Source organism: Grus americana, chromosome 16 (genome assembly GCF_028858705.1).
Source record: "Grus americana isolate bGruAme1 chromosome 16, bGruAme1.mat, whole genome shotgun sequence".
Taxonomy (NCBI): Eukaryota; Metazoa; Chordata; class Aves; order Gruiformes; family Gruidae; genus Grus; species Grus americana.
The window spans coordinates 8,028,212-8,037,332 of record NC_072867.1 but is presented as its reverse complement, the minus strand read 5'-3'; the positions used below and the strand labels follow the sequence as shown (position 1 = coordinate 8,037,332).

Sequence of the window (9,121 nt, the reverse complement as noted above, 5' to 3'; positions counted from 1 at the left end):
TTTTTCCAAGGGTGAGGGCTTGCAAGCACCCTGCTCGCAGCGGCAGGGCTGCTCGCTCTGTCGAGGAATCAGGAATCGAGCACCAGGCTGAGCTTTATTCAGCACGGGGCTGGCTCCGCCACCCCCACGCCCCTGCCACGCTTTCACCTTCCATTAAAATCAAGCCTGTAGTGCAACGAGGCTGCAGGGAGCGACAGCGAAGCCAAACCAGACGCCACTCAGAGCTCGTAGTAAGGAGACGTTGTCCGGGGTGGTGGCAGTGTGCTGAGTGATGGGGAGCAGAGGGGATGGTCCTCAGGTCCATGTCCCTGCCTGTCGAGTGGCTTCAGCATCCGTCCTGTAACCTTCCCACATGCAGGCAGGTCCCCGCCCAGCACCCCGTGCCCTAACAGGGCTGCAGCCAGTCCAGGCACAGACATTTTTCAGCCAGATTTTAGGCAGTGCTGGAGCCAGGCGGTGCCAACCACAGGGAGATTTCCCCAGGAGGATGGAGCCCACCTCTGCTTCTTGGTCCAGCACTGCAGGGGATCAAACATTTGTACAGCTTTGATTTATGTAACAATTGAAAAAAAGAAAGGAAGAATGAGGAAGAGGGGTAACCATTAGCCCTACCGATGTGGCTGCTGGCTGCCAGTCCCCGGGAAGCCTGGCTGGGCCAGCCCAGGAACAGATTTCACCAACTCTTGATGTGCAAGCTGGAGATGCTCACAAAGCCCATCTGCTGTCCTCACCTCTTGTACATAATTCAAATTAGGGACCTACTGCATGGCTCAGAGGAGATAAGCTTGGTTTTTCAGAGCCGACATCCACAGAAACCAGAGAAGTTTCCATGAAGCCCTTCACACCGACAGTGTTGGGTAAAGCCCCAGCTCTAGTTACAAGTCTTGAGATTTTTTGAGTGGCAAAACTGCAGTGTGTTAATGCTCGCTAACAGGCGCCAGAACAACAGCTCGTACGGTCGGAAGGCTCGGATGTTGCACCTTGAACCGGCCAGGCTCCCTCCCAGGCAGCTGCAGGCACCAGAGCTGCTCCTTCCCTCCCCAGGAAGGGGCTTGTCCCAGCCAGCAAAGTCAGGCCATGGTGCTGCCGCACACCAGAGGCTCGCAAAGCACGTAACTGCTCCTGGCTGTCAGTCTTGGCCTGTTTGTGGCACAGTGGAAAGGGAGAAAGAGGCAAGAAAATGAGAGGAAAGGGGAAAAAGAAAGAGAAGAAAAAGGCAAAGAGAAAAGAAAAGCCAAGAGATGCAAAGGAAAGCAATGGCAAGGGGTGGTGCTGCTGCATGGTCAGGGGTGCAGTCAGGCTGGAGAAGGGGTCTGGGGGCTCCAACCCCCCCCAGAAGGATGGTCTGGGCACACTGCCCACATCCCATTGCTGCAGCCGCATTTCAGGTTATGTTCATTGCACTGTATTTTCCTTCCAAGGCTGCTAGCCTGAGCACGTAAGGGCCCCAGTCCAGTTCCTGACGGCTTGTTTCCCTGGGTCAGGGCTGGTTTCCAACAGGAGCTCCCAACACCTTTGCCTGCCGCCCCCGGCTGCCCACCCTGCACCAAAGCTGGCAGCGGAGGAACCGTGTCCACGGCCATGGGTGCTGCCAGGCACAGGCAGGGCATCCTCACAGGCTCTGGGGCTCCAGCAGCCGGACGCAGCTCAAACACCCAATTTGCCTGCTTACACACACAGGCTGCGTCCCTCTGTGCTGTTTCGAAGGGCTGCTTTGCCTCTATAGCTCAAATGGAAAAAGCAAAGATTAGAAAACACCCCCCACCCTCTGGCACAGCTGCAAACGCTTCGTCATGCAAGCCTTGGTGTAATGGTCCCTGCTGTGTTGCATTAACAAGCCCTGTGGACTGGGTTTCTGCTTGCCAAGCCAGCTGCTAGATTTCTAGGAAACCAAGAGATAGGGCAGGTATTTTGCTGCAGGTTTGTGGCCTGATGCGATCAGATGCTGTGCCGGGTACAAGGACCATGAGCGTCGGCCAGCCGGCGCAGGGCAGGGACCAGAAGCCCTTGGCCAGGTGAAGCTGCTGCTGCAAAGGCGAGAAACAAGTGAGACATCCACACCCAGAGCCCCGAGCGGCAACATGAGTCACTGCTCTGTGCCGGCAGCATCCAGCACTGGGGACATGCTGGCCCCGCACCCCTGTGGGGTCTTTTCAGGACGGGGTGGGCGGCCAAGAGAGGTGAGTGCTCTCATTTTGGCTATGCTACACAGGGCTCCAGCCAGCAGGACACAGTGTGGGGCAGGAGCATGATGCCAGCCCCCCCCCCCGCCACTTGCCCTACTCAGGTCCCTGTGTTAATCTTTGGATAACTTTTTTTTTTTCTCTCCCCCTTCCACAGCTCCTGTGTGCAGTCCGGAGCTGGACAGGCTTGGGGACGGGCCAGGGCACAGGCTGCCGTTGGGAGATGGGGCACAGAGCCAGCCAGATGCAAAGGGGAGAGTCTGGGGAAGCAACAGGCGCTCTGGGTTTCAAAGAGCGTGGGAGACTTCCTGAGCATCAGCTAAACGGTGTTAATAAGGGGAGAGGGCTGGGGGAAAGCAACAGCAAAATGAGGCTAAACTACGCGGACAAGTGTCAGCAGTGAAACACCGAAGCACAGCACTGGGGGAGGCCAGCTGGTCTGCTCGTGATGTGGGTGCAGTCGGGTGCTGGCTGAGGGCTGATGGGGCACAGAGGCTGCTGCGGTGTTTGCTGACAGGCCGTCAGGTGCAGCACGGTGCACGGTGCTGCTCCGGACACCTCGGCCCCTGGGAGCTCATCCTGCCGAGGAGGAAACTGCTGCATCGCAACTGCTCCCCCAGCGCACGCTCATGCGCACATAGGCACAGGCAGATAAACAGCAAGCTCAGTAAAACCCCAAGTTTAAGACCTTGGAGCCTCTCGGGAGGAACATGCTAAATAAAGAAACAAAACACGCTGTATTGTCTTCCCCAAACATGCGTTGCAGACGGGCTGCTGCAGCGTGCAGAGCTGTGGCTGTGCTTGGGGACAGCGAGGGGAGAGAAGGCGCGTGGTTGTGCACATCCCAACGATGTTAGCAGTGCTCAGTTATCAGGGGCTCTCACACATCTTATTTAATTTCCCAAGTTTTATTAAACTATTTTTTTCCCCTTCCTGGGTTTGGTGTTAGGGAGGTGTCTTGGTGCAGCATACTGCCACTCACCACCGTGGTCTCAGTGCTTGGTGACTTTAAACCTTCTTAACGGTTCCTGCAAAGCCGGGACCAGTGGTGGTTCTGCTTAAAATGGCTTTGCAGAGTGGGACATGCAAGCGGGACAAGCCCTGGGCCATGGAAAGTGCCCACCAGCCTGAGGTCCCTGCTGCACCGTTTGCCAGCTGGACAAGGACACTGGGCTGCACATCCCAGCCCTACGGACCAGGAGCCACCAAGGCAAATCCCCAGATGGGGCTCGGCAGCAGCATTCCCCCCCCCCCCAAAGAGCAGCCAAGACACGGCTGAGCACCGTCTCAGCCCCCTGTCATGATGCCCCCACCATCCCTGCAGCATCTGCCAGCTGAGCCCCCTTGGGAGCCTGTGGCTCTTCAACCAGAGCCTCGAAGTCTAAACATCATCCCGGGACGCAGGGAGCCTCTTAAAGCTCCTGCAGCAGGAGGAGATTTAACAGCCCATTGGCTCGCTAATACAGCCTGCTTGTCTACAGCGATGCGCGAGGGCGCTGAATTGCTTTGTGAGCCATGAGTTTACATTTACATAGCGCCTTTTGCCAGAGGGATCCCCATTAATACTGCAACTATCACGTAGCTGCATGCAAGCTACTCGCATCAGTCCTGTCACCAACACATCAGGTCCTGTAAGACAGTGAGAGCCACCCAGGGCAAGGTGGGCAAGAGGCAGATGCAATTATCCCAGCTGGAATTTAGCCAAGGTACGGGGGCAACACCTCCACTCCTGTGAAGCTGCCCAGAAATCGTCAGCTGTTGCACATGTTCAGGCTGTTTCTATCTAATTTGAAAGCAATCGGACAGGACCAGCTATTGCTTTTGTCTTCAGAAAAACAGAGATTGCTTTCAGCCCTCAGAAAATATCAAATTAGGAGCTGGTGCTGCCTTGTATTGCTATGCAGGCGAGCTTTCGTTAACACTCAGTTCTCACAGGTAAGGTGCACCCGGGTCAATACATCAACCACAATCTCAGCTCTGTCTCACAGAATATTCATTTTGCAGCTATTTCTGCCCAGGCAAACGTTGCCATCAGCCCCCTGACCCAGTAAATGCTGTAACCAAGAGGGTTTTCTAATAAAGGCCTGGGAATCGCAGCATGTTATAGTATGGACAGCTTTGCTGGATTAGAAACCTGATTAACGGCCTCGGGAGAGATTAGAAATCGCTGTTTTTGAGAGGTGGGGTTTCATAGTGTGTAATCGCCAGCCCGAGCGGGATGGTTTCATCCTGTGCTGGCTGTTTTCTGGGCAAGCGGACACTTCTGCGTGCTGGGGAGGCCAGGCAAGGGAGTAACCTTTCTCTCTGCTAATAGACATGTTTATGTTTTCTGCAGTGCTCGACCCTGGCTGACCACAGCAATTACACAGGGGAGTTGTATTTACATGTTTTAACTCTGAAACACTGAGCAAACAAGGAAAGATAATCATTAACTTTGGGAGCTGTTAACCTTCAGCGTGAGTTCTGGCTGGTGAAGGAGAGGTCTGCCAGAGCAAAGTCTCTCGTTTAGTAAACATTGAAAGAATGATGTGAGAAACCTTTTGGGTTTGTATATTATGGGTAGGTAATGAAAGGGCATTAATTTGTGTCTCCAGCATCTAGGGCGCGAGAAACTTTTCCTTATAGACGAGAGGGGGAAAGGGGAAAAAAATTGCTGCTAAAGCAAACTCCATTGGCTTTGTCAGCTTGAGAGCAGGAGGAGCAGAGGCGATACGGCATCGCTGGAGGGCTATGGGGCTGCAGTTCATACATGCTCGTTTTCTGTTGGTTATCATGACAGAGGAACAGTATTTAGGCCTCAGACTTGCTGCAGGAGTTTAATCAGCAAAGCAGCGACAGGTTAGTAGCAAAGCAACACGTCGTGCTCTGCCCTCGAGGTTTGAGGACCGTCCGTGCCGGCTCCCCGGTGCAGGGGTAGGGGCCAACGTGGACGGGGTGGAAACGCAGCGATTCCCTCCACCAGTCCCCGACTGTCCGGCAGTGAGCCAAACAACATGAAATATCAGTGTACGACCATGAATTGTTAATGCTGACCCTAGGGTATTGCATTCTGGAGCAGAAAGAGGAACAACAAAAAGCAAAATGCTGCAGACTTTAGACTGTTATGGCTATCATAAAAAAGTGGGGCATTGAGGAAGGAGGAAGATAAAAGAGGAAGAAAGGGAGGGAAGATAATTTAAGTAGGCAAACAGGAGCAGATTTAGAGTCTTATCAGTTATACTAGGTAACAAAGTGGAGCGTGCCATGCAATGCAATAGTGCTTATTTCACCATCAGTGGGAAACAGATGATAAAGTCAGGCCTCTAAGGAGATTATGGCCAGAAACAGCCTCCTGCCCCAGAGAGCAGCTGTGAGGGGAGCGGTGGGTTTCCCAGCCCGCCTTCGGGCAGTGCGCGGCCCCCCACGCTGAGCTGCCGGAGGCATTGCCTCTCGCCCAGCACCCGCAATGGTTAGCCGGTGAGCGGGGTGTCGGGGCAGGGACACATCCTTCTCCGCAGGGCCCACAAAAAGCAGTTTCATTTGCCATTTAACACAAGGCGCAGAGATGGATAGCTTTTGGGGGACCCGAATTGTCACAAAACTTCATCTTTTCCTGTTGATTTGCACTTGAACTCTGTCTGCAGGGCAGGCTGTAAGAGACTTCTCTTTTTCAGATTCAGCTTTTTCCCAGGAAGCAAAGCCACCCCCCAGCACTGCAGAGATCGGTACCCACCCCTCCTGTCCTAGTGCCCTACATACCTTTGAGACCCTGGCGTTACGGCACTTAGCACGCGCCTCTCAAAATGGTCTCAAAGTGTACAGCAGCTCCAGATCAACAGATCGAAGGTTCACTGCATTACTATCAGCAGTTCTGCCCTGTGCATGGCAGAGAATCTATTTAGATTTGTTTAGGAAATAGATTTGTTTAGGAAAGCCCCCCAGCCCTCAAAAGCGCGTGTTTCACATCTGCACCCCGGCTCCCGGATGTAGCAATCCCTCCAGGCCCAACTGCAAAACAAGCTCCTGCGGCCCTTGGCAGCCCTGCTCCCTGTCACAAGATCCCTGACTTCCAGTGGGCTCTTAAAGAAAGTTTGGGAAAAAGTTTGTTTAGACAGACAACGCACAGAGCTCCTGCACTTGTTTTGTTTTGGTTTTTCACTTTTAGCATGGCACCTCTATGACAGTGGTTTTATAGGATTCAGTATTAAAACATTTTAAATAACATTTCCTGCAGAACAAAGCTTGTATTATTTTGTGTTTAAATGGACAAATAACTTGAATCGCAATCCAAACACAGCTGACAATGCCACTCAAAGCTCAGAAAAGATTAAAACTTTTCACAGAATCACAGAATGGTAGGGGTTGGAAGGGACCTCCCTCTGGAGATCATCTAGTCAACGTGCTCTAGGTGAACCTGCTTTAGCAGGGGGGTGGACTGGAGCTCCAGAGAACTGTTACAACTGTCGTTGATATACCTTCCCCGTTCCCATACTGACACAATGAGCTTCCAGCCTGACCCTACGGGACTGAAGGTGCCTGTGCAGGTGAGCTCTTGCTCTAGGGACAAAGAAACTTGAAGAAATCCAATGTATGATCAAAAATGGATGTAGCCAAACTCAGAGATGCTATTGGTTGTAATAGTCTGCCTTTTGCACTGGTACGAGGCTACCAGCTTTGACATCTATTTTGTACAGACATGCGCAGAATAGAAAGGTTAGCAAAATCAGTAGCAATCAGGCTGCTGTTTAATTCACTGAGGTTTTAATTCTGCAACACTTGACACATAAGAACGAGAAAATGTGTTCAGATGGCCATACACCATTGCTGCACTGTGATCAGCTCCAGGCCCCAAACTGAAGGCCTTTGTTCATAAATGATTTTACAAAACTAACATAACTTTCATCAGGTGTAAAATAAAGCAGGTGATCATTGCTAATCATGTCATAAAAGTGTTCTGAAGATTAAATAACATTCACAACCCTTCTTGCAGGTAAAGGGTGAGCTCTGATGTTCCATGCTGTGATGGAATTTGCATACAGGTATATATTTTAATGTCAGGATACAAACTCAATTTTGAATAAAGGGCTAGTTTGGTCCTGCCATTTCCTTTACTTGAGCTAGAAACCTCTAAAGTCTATTTGGGCAAGAAGGGAAGTTAAGCTACGCTATTGACTACTAAAATACAGGAATCAGACCATGCAAAAACTGCCCGTTATTTTGTTAAATACTGGAAAACCTCTATTGTCTACTTCCTAGAGTGATCTTTACTAAGTAAAATCTTTGGGCAATCAGGCGTATACATAATGCAAGCATAGATTAAACTGCTGCCAGCATCATAGAGCATCTCAGGTCCTCAGCTCGAACCTCATTCAGCAGTACTACAGAAATGAATGAGCCAAAGCCTTGGATCAGCTCAGCCTTTCCTAGAGGAGAAACAGTTAATGCTCATCAATTACATGGCTCAGCAGAGCTGCTTCACAGCCAAGGAATTACTTCGTCCAGCCCCAGTTAATCTGCAGCTGCTTTGCGTGTCAGAGGTGCCAGCACCAGCGGCAGCGCAGGTGCTCTGCTCCGCTCCACAGGTTGGACCCATCTGGGGAAAAGCCAAGGGGAGGGTGCAGAGGAAGAGTCAAAACTGGAAAGAAAAACCTCACATGGGAAGAGTTACCTAACTGGAGCCCTTTACAGAGGTTAAACTAAGCTTTAGTTGTGACTGTTTTCCTGTTCAGGCTAACTGGATTTTGTAAATAGAGACCTCCTGTGCTCCCACTACACCTTAGCCCTACAGCTAGTTTCATGCGTGGGGAAGAACCCTCAAGTGAGACTGCTGTCCAGTTATTTAACAGGGGCAAAAAGACTTCTAATGGAAGGTTCCCAACTTTTAGATCTGCCCATCTCTGTCTGGAAGTCAGAGATCCTCCAGGTATTTTCCAGCTGATGACGACAACACTGGAGTTCACATTTCCAAAATTATTCTGGTAATCCAGTTGCTGATGGTGTTTTAACAGTCCCCTTGCTACACCAACATTTAATGGGATGTTACTATGAACATCTCTAATATGAAAGATAATTGTGTGTCATTTGATTCTTTATTAGATTATATCCATGTCAAAAATTAGGTTTTTATGCCATTTTTATCCTTAATTTTTTTTCAGATCTGGAAAAATCCTTTTTTTCATACCCTAAGACAGTAAAGCCAAGAAAAGGTTAAAAAGAAAAAAAAGGAGTCTGAGATGACAGTTTATAAACTCATGAATAAAAGAAAGGGTAGCAGACTATCTTCCATTTTTCCTCAAGATGGAAATACTGTTTGATCTCATGTGTAGAGCATCCCCATCCCTTTGTGAGATGAAATGATGGATTATTGAGGAGACACTGACTAAGCCTGCACCGAATGACTTCATTCTCAGCCTCAGGCAGTCCAAAGGGGTCATATTTGACGCGCTGTTACCAATGTTCAGTAATTGCTGAACATTCAACTAAACCAAGCAAAAACCAGGCTCCCTGCAATATCCTACATGAGTCCTTGCTACCATTGTCCTGCTTCACTCAAAGCGTTCAAATGCAAACAATTAATGTTTTGTATTTAAATTCTATGTACCTTACTGGTTTATCATGCTAAAAATAATCGATCACAACAACATAATTTAGCCTGTCTTGGAGTTAGGAGAATTTCCAGGAAAATTTCATTAACGCACTAATATCACCTAGCATGCACTTACATCTTGTACTAGCAAGCCAGTCTGATATGAAGCACTTCCTTGAAATTTTTTATTTCAAATGGTTTAATATGATTAAGGATAATCCTATCTGGCATTATATAGAAAAGTAAACTAAATCACCACAATAGTCCCTTGTACAATTTTAAAGGATATTTTTACTAAACGGAGGTTTTTTAGGATTTGTTTAAATTGAGGCATTGGTTGAAATATTTCAAATTAGTAATATGAAGTCTTTCA

General features: G+C 49.5%; 1 long non-coding RNA gene across 1 annotated transcript; it reads left to right on the top strand.

The window, feature by feature from the left end:
• Window positions 1-1,965: 1,965 nt before the first annotated feature.
• LOC129213874 (uncharacterized) lies at window positions 1,966-8,428 on the top strand. The gene is made up of 3 exons (XR_008579557.1): window positions 1,966-2,180; window positions 7,153-7,201; window positions 8,318-8,428. It is a non-coding gene; the product is annotated as an uncharacterized LOC129213874 (long non-coding RNA).
• The last annotated feature ends 693 nt before the right edge of the window (window positions 8,429-9,121 follow it).